The 9,262-nt window shown below is 30.2% G+C and overlaps 1 long non-coding RNA gene across 2 annotated transcripts; it reads left to right on the top strand.

Moving 5' to 3' along the window:
- Nucleotides 1-733: 733 nt before the first annotated feature.
- On the top strand, nucleotides 734-9,016 carry LOC128668985 (uncharacterized). 2 transcript variants are annotated; one of them, XR_008404537.1, is made up of 3 exons: nucleotides 734-1,077; nucleotides 5,252-5,872; nucleotides 7,998-9,016. It is a non-coding gene; the product is annotated as an uncharacterized LOC128668985 (long non-coding RNA). The 2 variants fall into 2 exon arrangements; XR_008404536.1 differs by having other exon boundaries at nucleotides 7,995-9,016.
- Nucleotides 9,017-9,262: the final 246 nt, after the last annotated feature.

The raw sequence follows: 9,262 nt of genomic DNA, 5'->3' as shown, positions 1-9,262 counted from the left end.
CTTGACATCAGTTTCTTTCTAGTTCTACCAGGAATGATGGGATGGTGACACTTTGCCAACAAAATGGATTTTGCAATAACTTTTTAATGTCACTAATTTCTAGATTGTTAGAAGATGTACAGTTGCTACGCTCTATTTGTGATATTCAAGTTAAAAAAAATCCATTAAGAAATAAAATTAAAGCGGATACCATCAAACATGATATCCACAATATAAATATGAAATATGAAAATTTACCCATCGTTAAGTTGAACGTTGTTTTATGTCAATAATTTTCTTATTAGTTTCAATTCTTTACCGCTTCATAGAATTGTATATTTATTTTGTGAATTTAAGTTTTTTCTTCTACTTTTTTCAGTTTTGTGTTGTTATTATTTTTACATTTTTCTGGTTAGGTTGAATAAATTAATGTATAAATTACTGTTATGGCAAGTGAAAAGTGACGGAAAGATACTGCTAGAATAACTGACGGGGTGCCATCTACTTGTCCTAAGAGCTAGTTACTTTCAGTGTAAAAAAAATACTAACCGCTGATTATTCGGGATAGGGACATTTTGCCAACAAAATGGCTGCCTAATCTGAAATTTATAAGGTTGGCGGCAGTGATAGTAAAGGGTAAGGGGGGATAATACCAAAAATTCATAAAGGAGTTCACACATAGAGTCATGAGTAATAATTGATGCCATTGGCGTAGCGTTTAGGAATAGTATAAATATCAAATACAAGTACTATATTTAGATAAAGCAGATTTTACAAAATAGTCTGCAAGTTTATTAATATATGGCATATTCATACTGAAAATTGGTTAGATAATAAATTTCTTAGAGAACTTGTAAGAAAATAGTATAAGCATGCCGATTGGTTTATATATTGAAACAAAGTGAATCTTTTAATAATATTATTTATAATAGTAATAAACAATTATAACCGATGTAAACTCTAATGATATGATTTTTATAATTCTAAATATAGTACAATAATATATTTAATCAGCATCTGAGTGAGAAATTGTACGATAGTGCTATTATTATAAAAAAATTATCTTGTAACCAATTATAATAAAAAAGTTTGGTACAGGTAAATAATATTATAATTATTTATAGAATTTTAAATGCATTTTATCAAAAATATTCCAAACACAGATTAATTAAATTAATATACAATATAATGATTGATAAGTTTACTTTTGGTTTTCGATTTGAATATTTTTTGATTTTATTATTTTCTTGACATTAGAAAAGAATCGATTTGATTTCCCTATAGGTTTTGTTAGGCTTAAAAAATTAATTAATTTTTATAATTTTTGTATTCTGCTTCTTATTGTTATAATTCAATTAGCCGGCGAAATGTAAGAACAAAACTTTCGTATAGAAACCTTTTAGGTTTTACTTTATACTTTTAACGTTCTTTAATTCGTTCTCAGATTAAACAGGATTAGTAATTGATGCCTAACTTGGAATTTTATTTGATATAAATATTTTTGATGGACATTGATAAATATGATATTCTCCGCATGAAAAAGAGAAAAATTCCTAAATTTCGTCAAATATCAATGTTTGTATTGAAAATCATTCACTCCTACATGATTTCTATTACGGACAAACAGTGCAAACTTGAAATTCTGATGTATGTCATTTTTGACCGCCAATTGAAGAGATAGATTCTAGCAGTCAATTTAGATGATTATTGATAGGTTCCGTATGGATTCGATTCCAATGCTAATTTTTTGAGTATTCATGTGTTGCTCATCGTCATGCTGTGGTTTTTTTTCAATAGACATCGATAGACATAAAATTGTCCGCTTGAATGAGAGGAAACCCTTAAATTTTGATAAATATCAATGTTTGTAATGAAAATTATGCACTCTACATGATTTGTATTACGAACAAACAGTGCGAACTTGAAATTCTCCTGTATGTCACTTTTGACTGCCAATTGAAGAGATAGATTCTAGCAGTCAATTCTGATGATTTTTGATAGGATTCATATGGATCTGATTCAAATGCGAAATTTTTTAGTATTTAACTGTTATTTATTATGATGCTGCGGTTATTTTTCAATTGGCATCGATAAACATGAAATTGTTTGATTGAATAACAGGGAAATACAATATTTTGCAAAATTTCAATTTTCAATGGGAGCATTTTGTAGTTCTACACGATTCCCATCACGAACAACCATAATAGTTACTTTGCATTGAAATTGACTTTTATGCTGAAATTACCTAAAATCTGCTGCCCGAATTGGCTGACATCTTTGCACCAAAAGTCGATAATCAGAATTTGCGGTAAATCTTTTTCTTATTTAAAGGTAAACTTTTACGAAAAGAAAAAAAAATCGGTCATGTTCATTCTTACCATTTCAGAAGATGAGCAAATTTTTACATACGATTGTCTACAATTTGAAAGTAAAAATATACTTAACAATTTTTCAAGGCAAAGTAACGATAAATTGACTTAAAATTTGCCTGAAAATTAAAGACAACTTTTGAAGTGACTTTGTATTTTAATTCGGGCAGTAAATTTGCGTCAAATTTAATAGCAAGTTGCATACAAATTGTCGTAAAAAGTGGAAAAGTCCGAAGTTGACGGAAATTCGACGAAAAATACAACGAAACTTTTGTATTGTAAACTTTTGCTTAAGCAAACTGTGCTATCAGGGAAGTGGGGAGAAATTAAAATTCTAAAGCATGTCTTTTTTTGACTGCCAACCGGAGAGTTAAATTCTGGCAGTCAATTTGGCAGTTTTTTTTATGGATTTTGTTTCTTTTCGTTTCAATGCGATTTATTTGAATATTCATGTGTTGTTTGTCTATGTGCTGCGGTTATTTCCCTTGGAGAGAAATTGTAGCTTTTTGTAATATTTCAAGGTTTAATAAGAATATTATGTAGTTTCACAAGATTTCCATCATGAATTTACTCTACAACTTTTGAATTTTGTTGTAGATCATATTTAATGCTAACCGGGGAGCCGACTTCGTGCAGCTAACCCTGGCGGTTTTGAATCAGCCTGGAAACACCCTTGGAGTGGAAACATGGTGGAATCACGGTGGATCCAGGGTGGGTTTGTGTCATTTTATCACCGTGATTTCACGGTGGTTACACGGTGTACCCACCGTGATTCCACGTCCACCGCGTAATCACCGTGAAATCTCAGTGAATACACCGTGGAATCACGGTGGATACACCGTGTAACCATCGTGGAAACACCGTGTAACCACCGTGCTTCCACTCCCGGGGTGTTTCCAGGCTGATTTGAAACCGCCAGGGATGGTTAAAGTTGCAATCGAAAAAGCTTGTTAGCCATCAACTTTTGTCAAAATTTTAGATTATTTGATCAAGTAGACTCGAAAATATTGGCGAATCACGAAAAAAGAAATTTTTTTTTTAGTTTTTTATTGATATCTTAGAAATGACTCATACGATCAACTTCAAAATCCAATCAGATGCAAAATTTTATAAAACGCGTCGAATGCGACCTCAACCATCTCAACCGATTGATTTGTTCGAGAGATATCGCAGAAGAAAGAAATGGTAAAAAATGGTTATTTTTAATTACCTTTGAAGTGACTCATCCGATCAATTCTAATATCTGATCAGCTCTAGAACTCAATAAAACACGTCGATTGCCGCGTCAATTATCAAAATCGGTTAATTCGTTTGCGAGATATCGTGGGAGAATGAAATGCTAAAAATCGTTTTTTTTTCGAAAACAATGGCATACAAAAGTACTTTTGGACTCGAAAAGTTCGAAAATGTATTCACAACAATGGTTTTGAGCTCCTTGAGCTTGAAAATAGCGGGAAGTTGTAGGACTAGTCCGCAAGATCAACCGATAGACTGATTTTTTTGAATAATTTCACGTTGTTCGGTCATATTTAAGTCACTTTACAAAATATGATAATTCACACACACCTGCACATCGTATTGATTCAGAAACCGCTATTCCTTAGAATTTGCTGGAACTGAAAAAGAAATTTTCTTGGCTTCCGAAGATTCTTTCTCACCCCAAAAAAAATATCATTTTCAAATAATTATGCAAAAATATTTTAGAGCAAATCCAAATTTTCTTGGGGTAAGTGCAACTGTTTTGCGCCAAAAAATCTCTTTTTTCTGTGTACTTATGTTAATTAGATCACTTAAAATAATAGGCTTTTTTCATTTTAATATTTTAACAACATACTTCAGAAAATATAATTATCAAAAATAGTAAGAAAATAATAAATTATAATTGATACAGAGATTTGGAAACTATAAGAAAAAAATATATCAATGGTGAAGAAACCATGAAATCATCATAGAAAAAACGAGAAAATACTAAGTTACCACGATTGAAACGCTAAAAAATCTACGCGGAAATACTGTGAGGTCACTGTGAAACCACCATGAGTTAACTGTGGAAATTACTACAAACCATTTTGTGAAACCACCATATGCAACTGCTGAAAATTCACCGCGAGAACACTGTGAACTCACGTTCGAAAGACCATTGAACCACCGTAAAAACGTTGTTAAAACACAGTGGGGACACGGTCAGAAAATAGTAGCGTGATCGCACAGAAAATACCGTGGTTCAACCGTGAAACCACCGTCAAATCTCTGCCGCTACACTGTCGAAACACTGAAGGCATGATTCCACAGTAAAAACCCCGTGCTTCTATCGTGTTTCCATCAGAGCGCTGAAACCGCAAGGGAAATTACAGACTTGTAAAAATCACTAAAATATTCCTAAAAGTTTTCTGTTCCTTTCATTTTTAGCATTAGTGTAGTTTACATTTTAAAAAATCGGTCTATCGGTTGACCTTGCATCTACGCTACATCAAGTATCCCTCTCATTGATAGTACATAAAAAATTATGATCAAAAATTTAAAATAAGTAATAATATACATTTAAGGGAAACAAAACTTTTTATTATTTTTTTTTTTTTTTTTCACCACGATATTGACATTTTAAAATAAAATTAAAGTTTTGTTATACTAGGTCTATAAAATCTCTAACATCTAAAAAACTAAAGTTTGTTGAATAAAAAAGAATACAAATACTAAGTAGTGAATTAATATTGCATAATTACATACTCAAAAAATCATACCACGGTACCAGTGAATAAATTTGAGCTACTTAAATTGCAAATATTATTTTAAAGAAAAAATTTTCTTAATCCAAATAAATTTTTCTTACATTTAATGTAAATCTAATTTTATGTACACAGATATAAATTTATCTTATAATAAAATTTTTATATTTTTTACAGGAGTTATTAAAACAATAGCATTGGATGCTCGAACAGATTTTTTGGCAGTGCGATCAGGAACTTATAAATGTCGTGAAAAAACAAAAGAAAGGATAATAGATCGTAATTGTCATATTGAATCTTTATGGAACACCATTGATAAAAACTTGAATGACCCTAAAATAATTGAGTCAAAAAACTTATTGGAAATTATTGACACGTTACCTCTAATCGTGACACTAAAAAGACAAGAACATGAAAATATGAAAAAAATGATAGATAATGTGATAACTAAAGAAGGAAAGCTACTCAAAAATGAAAAAATCATGTATTTAGGAATTACTGAGATAGATAGTGAAGAATCAATAATTGAAAAACTAATAAAAATACGTCGACATTGCTTTCAATATCAACATGATTTACAATTCGTATTGGTTAATCTATTAAATTATGAGACATCATAATGACAATAATACATGACATGTAAATCTACTCTGTTTAAAAAATCCGATAGATTCTTATAGCCAAGGTATAAGGTCCTATACTTAACTATAGCAGTTCTCATAGAACTTATTCATTCTTATAAAATGTCTATGGGAATTTATAAGAACTTATTGGATTCTATAAGATTTTCTAAACAGGGTAAATAAATACAAAAATCTCTTTTTACAAACTTTTCAATGACACTATCGAATTACAATCAAATACAATCGAAAACAATAAAATATTATTTTTTGATTGAATTCAATTAAAATTTTTGAGTATGATTCAATTGAAAAATAGTACATATACACTACTGGAAAAAATTAAAGGATCAAAAAAAAATTCGAAATGTTTGGGTGATTTTCAACAAGCCGTAACTTCGAGAGAAATGGTCGTATAAGGAAGAAAAAAAAGGAAATTGTAGATTTGAGTGTCTACTTTTTGGATTGGAACTTTAAAAACTTTGAGCGTCAGCGGTTTTTGAGTAATCTTAGAAAAACCAGCGACAAAAAAATTTGCAAATTTTTTTTACTTTTTTTTTTTTGGTCTACGGGCGTGGGAAAATTTTTTTTCGCTTAACCACTCTAAGGATCGGATACCTTCGTTATTCAGCTTTAATTTCATTTTTTATAGACCTTGATACGTCCACTTGTCGCTGAGATATCGGTCTTCATATGGAAATGGATCCTTTTGTCTTTGATTATCGACATCTCAGCAACCAATGATTGCACAGAAAGTTAATGGTGGGTTTCAAAAACTTAAATAAATTCCCTTGAATGATTAGCCATTTGTTTTTTTCGAAAAAAAAATTGTTTCCTTTCGTCACATGAATTTGAAAATGCAACAAAAAAAGGGATTTTGCTGGATTTTTGGAAAATCAAGCGCTGGATCGAAAATATTGTGGAAATTTATAATGTTGAGTGTGCATTTTACAGTTCAATATGCCTACAAAAACCCTACAAAGAGCCAAATTAATCCAACCAGCCTTTTTTTTGTTTCACTCGATCGAATTTTTGAAAAAAATAAAGGATCACGTTTTCCGCTCTGAAAAGCTCATAATCTATAACAAAATGAAAAAAAAAATTTTTCCGAGCTTCGTCCACATTTTCGTTTCAAACAGTGCTCAAATTTTCAAAAAATGAAAAAATTTCAAAAAAAAAAATTTCAAAAAAAGAAAAAAATTTAAAAAAAAATTTTTTTTTTGAACGATTTTAAGAAATTTAAGAGACCACGAAATGCAGCGAAGAAAACGTGTTAAAAATGGTTGGGCGTTGGTCTCCTAAATTTCTTAAAGTTGTTCAAAAAAAAAATTTTCAAAAAAAAATTTTTTTTTTTAAATTTTTCTATTTCTTAAAAATTTGAGCACTGTTCGAAATGAAAATGTGAACGAAGCTCGAAAAAAATTTTTTTTTCATTTTGTTATAGATTATGAGCTTTTCAGAGCGGAAAACGTGATCCTTTATTTTTTTCAAAAATTCGATCGAGTGAAACAAAAAAAAGGCTGGTTGGATTAATTTGGCTCTTTGTAGGGTTTTCGTGGGCATATTGAACTGTAAAATGCACACTCAACATTATAAATTTCCACAATATTTTCGATCCAGCGCTTGATTTTCCAAAAATCCAGCAAAATCCCTTTTTTTGTTGCATTTTCAAATTTATGTGACGAAAGGAAAAAATTTTTTTTTCGAAAAAAACAAATGGCTAATCATTCAAGGAAATTTATTTAAGTTTTTGAAACCCACCATTAACTTTCTGTGCAATCATTGGTTGCTGAGATGTCGATAATCAAAGACAAAAGGATCCATTTCCATATGAAGACCGATATCTCAGCGACAAGTGGACGTATCAAGGTCTATAAAAAATGAAATTAAAGCTGAATAACGAAGGTATCCGATCCTTAGAGTGGTTAAGTGAAAAAAAATTTTCCCACGCCCGTAGACCAAAAAAAAAAAAAGTAAAAAAAATTTGCAAATTTTTTTGTCGCTGGTTTTTCTAAGATTACTCAAAAACCGCTGACGCTCAAAGTTTTTAAAGTTCCAATCCAAAAAGTAGACACTCAAAGCTACAATTTCCTTTTTTTTCTTCCTTATACGACCATTTCTCTCGAAGTTACGGCTTGTTGAAAATCACCCAAACATTTCGAATTTTTTTTTGATCCTTTAATTTTTTCCAGTAGAGTATATATATATATATATATATATATATATATATATATACATATATCTAGCGGCAGTTTCGACGACAATTTTCGGTAATAAACGACATGTTTAACGACATTTAGCAGGTTAGACGACCGTCGTCAGATCCAACAGCATACAGTGGAGGGTTCAACGACACCTCAAAACTGCCATTTGAAGCAAATGGCAGGTTCGAAGGCTATATATACAGTTAAACGTTCAAGACATAAAAATTTATAAACATATATCGCATATTTGACGACATCAATTTTGAATAAGATGGCAGGTTTCGCGACATTTGCTGAATCGACGACAAATTTCAAACCGATAAAAATTGTAAACGGCAGTTTTGACGACATCTATCAGTATCATACGGCAGGTTTAACGACATTTGGCAGATTTGACGACCGTTGTCGAAGCCAGTGGTATACAGAGATGGGTTTGACGATATCGGTACACATCAAAAACTTTGTAAAATGCCCTATTAATCATTAAAATTGGTCGATTAATTTAAATGATATTGACAGAAAAAAACTAACAAAGTTACAATTTACGTCATTTGTTCAGGATAACTCATAATATGATTGACCAAATGTATCAAAAACTACACCGGGCCGATGACTATAGTTTTTCCCGATCATCACATTGTTTAGTGTAATCGGTTCACTAGTTTATATATAATCGACTAAAAATTTTAAAATCATTAGTTTTTCATTCGTCACGGATAACTTAAAAATAACTCTATCTGATTCGAAACTCATTTAGTTCTCCACCTTAAAATCCAATTAAAAATAACCCACAAGCTTTTCTTACCTCTCAATCAAGTTAAGACTAGATAATATATTTATTATTTATAGATTCTATCACTATATGAAATACTTACTAAGAATTTCGGATTTAATTATTGTTCCGAAGTTATAATAAATCAGAATGCAATTTCAATCAATGAAGATTAGAGCCTGGATTTTTGCTATAATTTAAAAACAATATGCAATAATTAATGGTGTGAAATTTTTGATATTACGGCCAAAATATTAGTCGTATAAAAATTTTTTTTTTACAAAAGTTGTAGTAAATTCAATTTTATAAAAACAATGTCTCTTCTAATTTTTTTTTAGGACTATTAAAAAAGCCGTCATTTCAAAATTAAGATTTTTGTAATTATCAATAATTTGAATCATTTATTATGACCCTTAATTCCCGAATCACGGTGAAAATATTGGTCGTATCAAAAAATTTTTCAAATAAAAGTTGTTCAAAACTTACTTTTATGAAAAAAATGTCCCTTATAATTTTTTCATAGCATCAATAAAAAGCCATCATTTCAAAGTTAAAATTTTCGTAATTATTAAAAATTTGAATCACTCATAAT

This window comes from Microplitis demolitor, chromosome 2, assembly GCF_026212275.2.
Source record: "Microplitis demolitor isolate Queensland-Clemson2020A chromosome 2, iyMicDemo2.1a, whole genome shotgun sequence".
Taxonomy (NCBI): domain Eukaryota; kingdom Metazoa; phylum Arthropoda; class Insecta; order Hymenoptera; family Braconidae; genus Microplitis; species Microplitis demolitor.
Note: the sequence above shows the minus strand (reverse complement) of the source record. Positions and strands in the feature narration are given on the sequence as shown.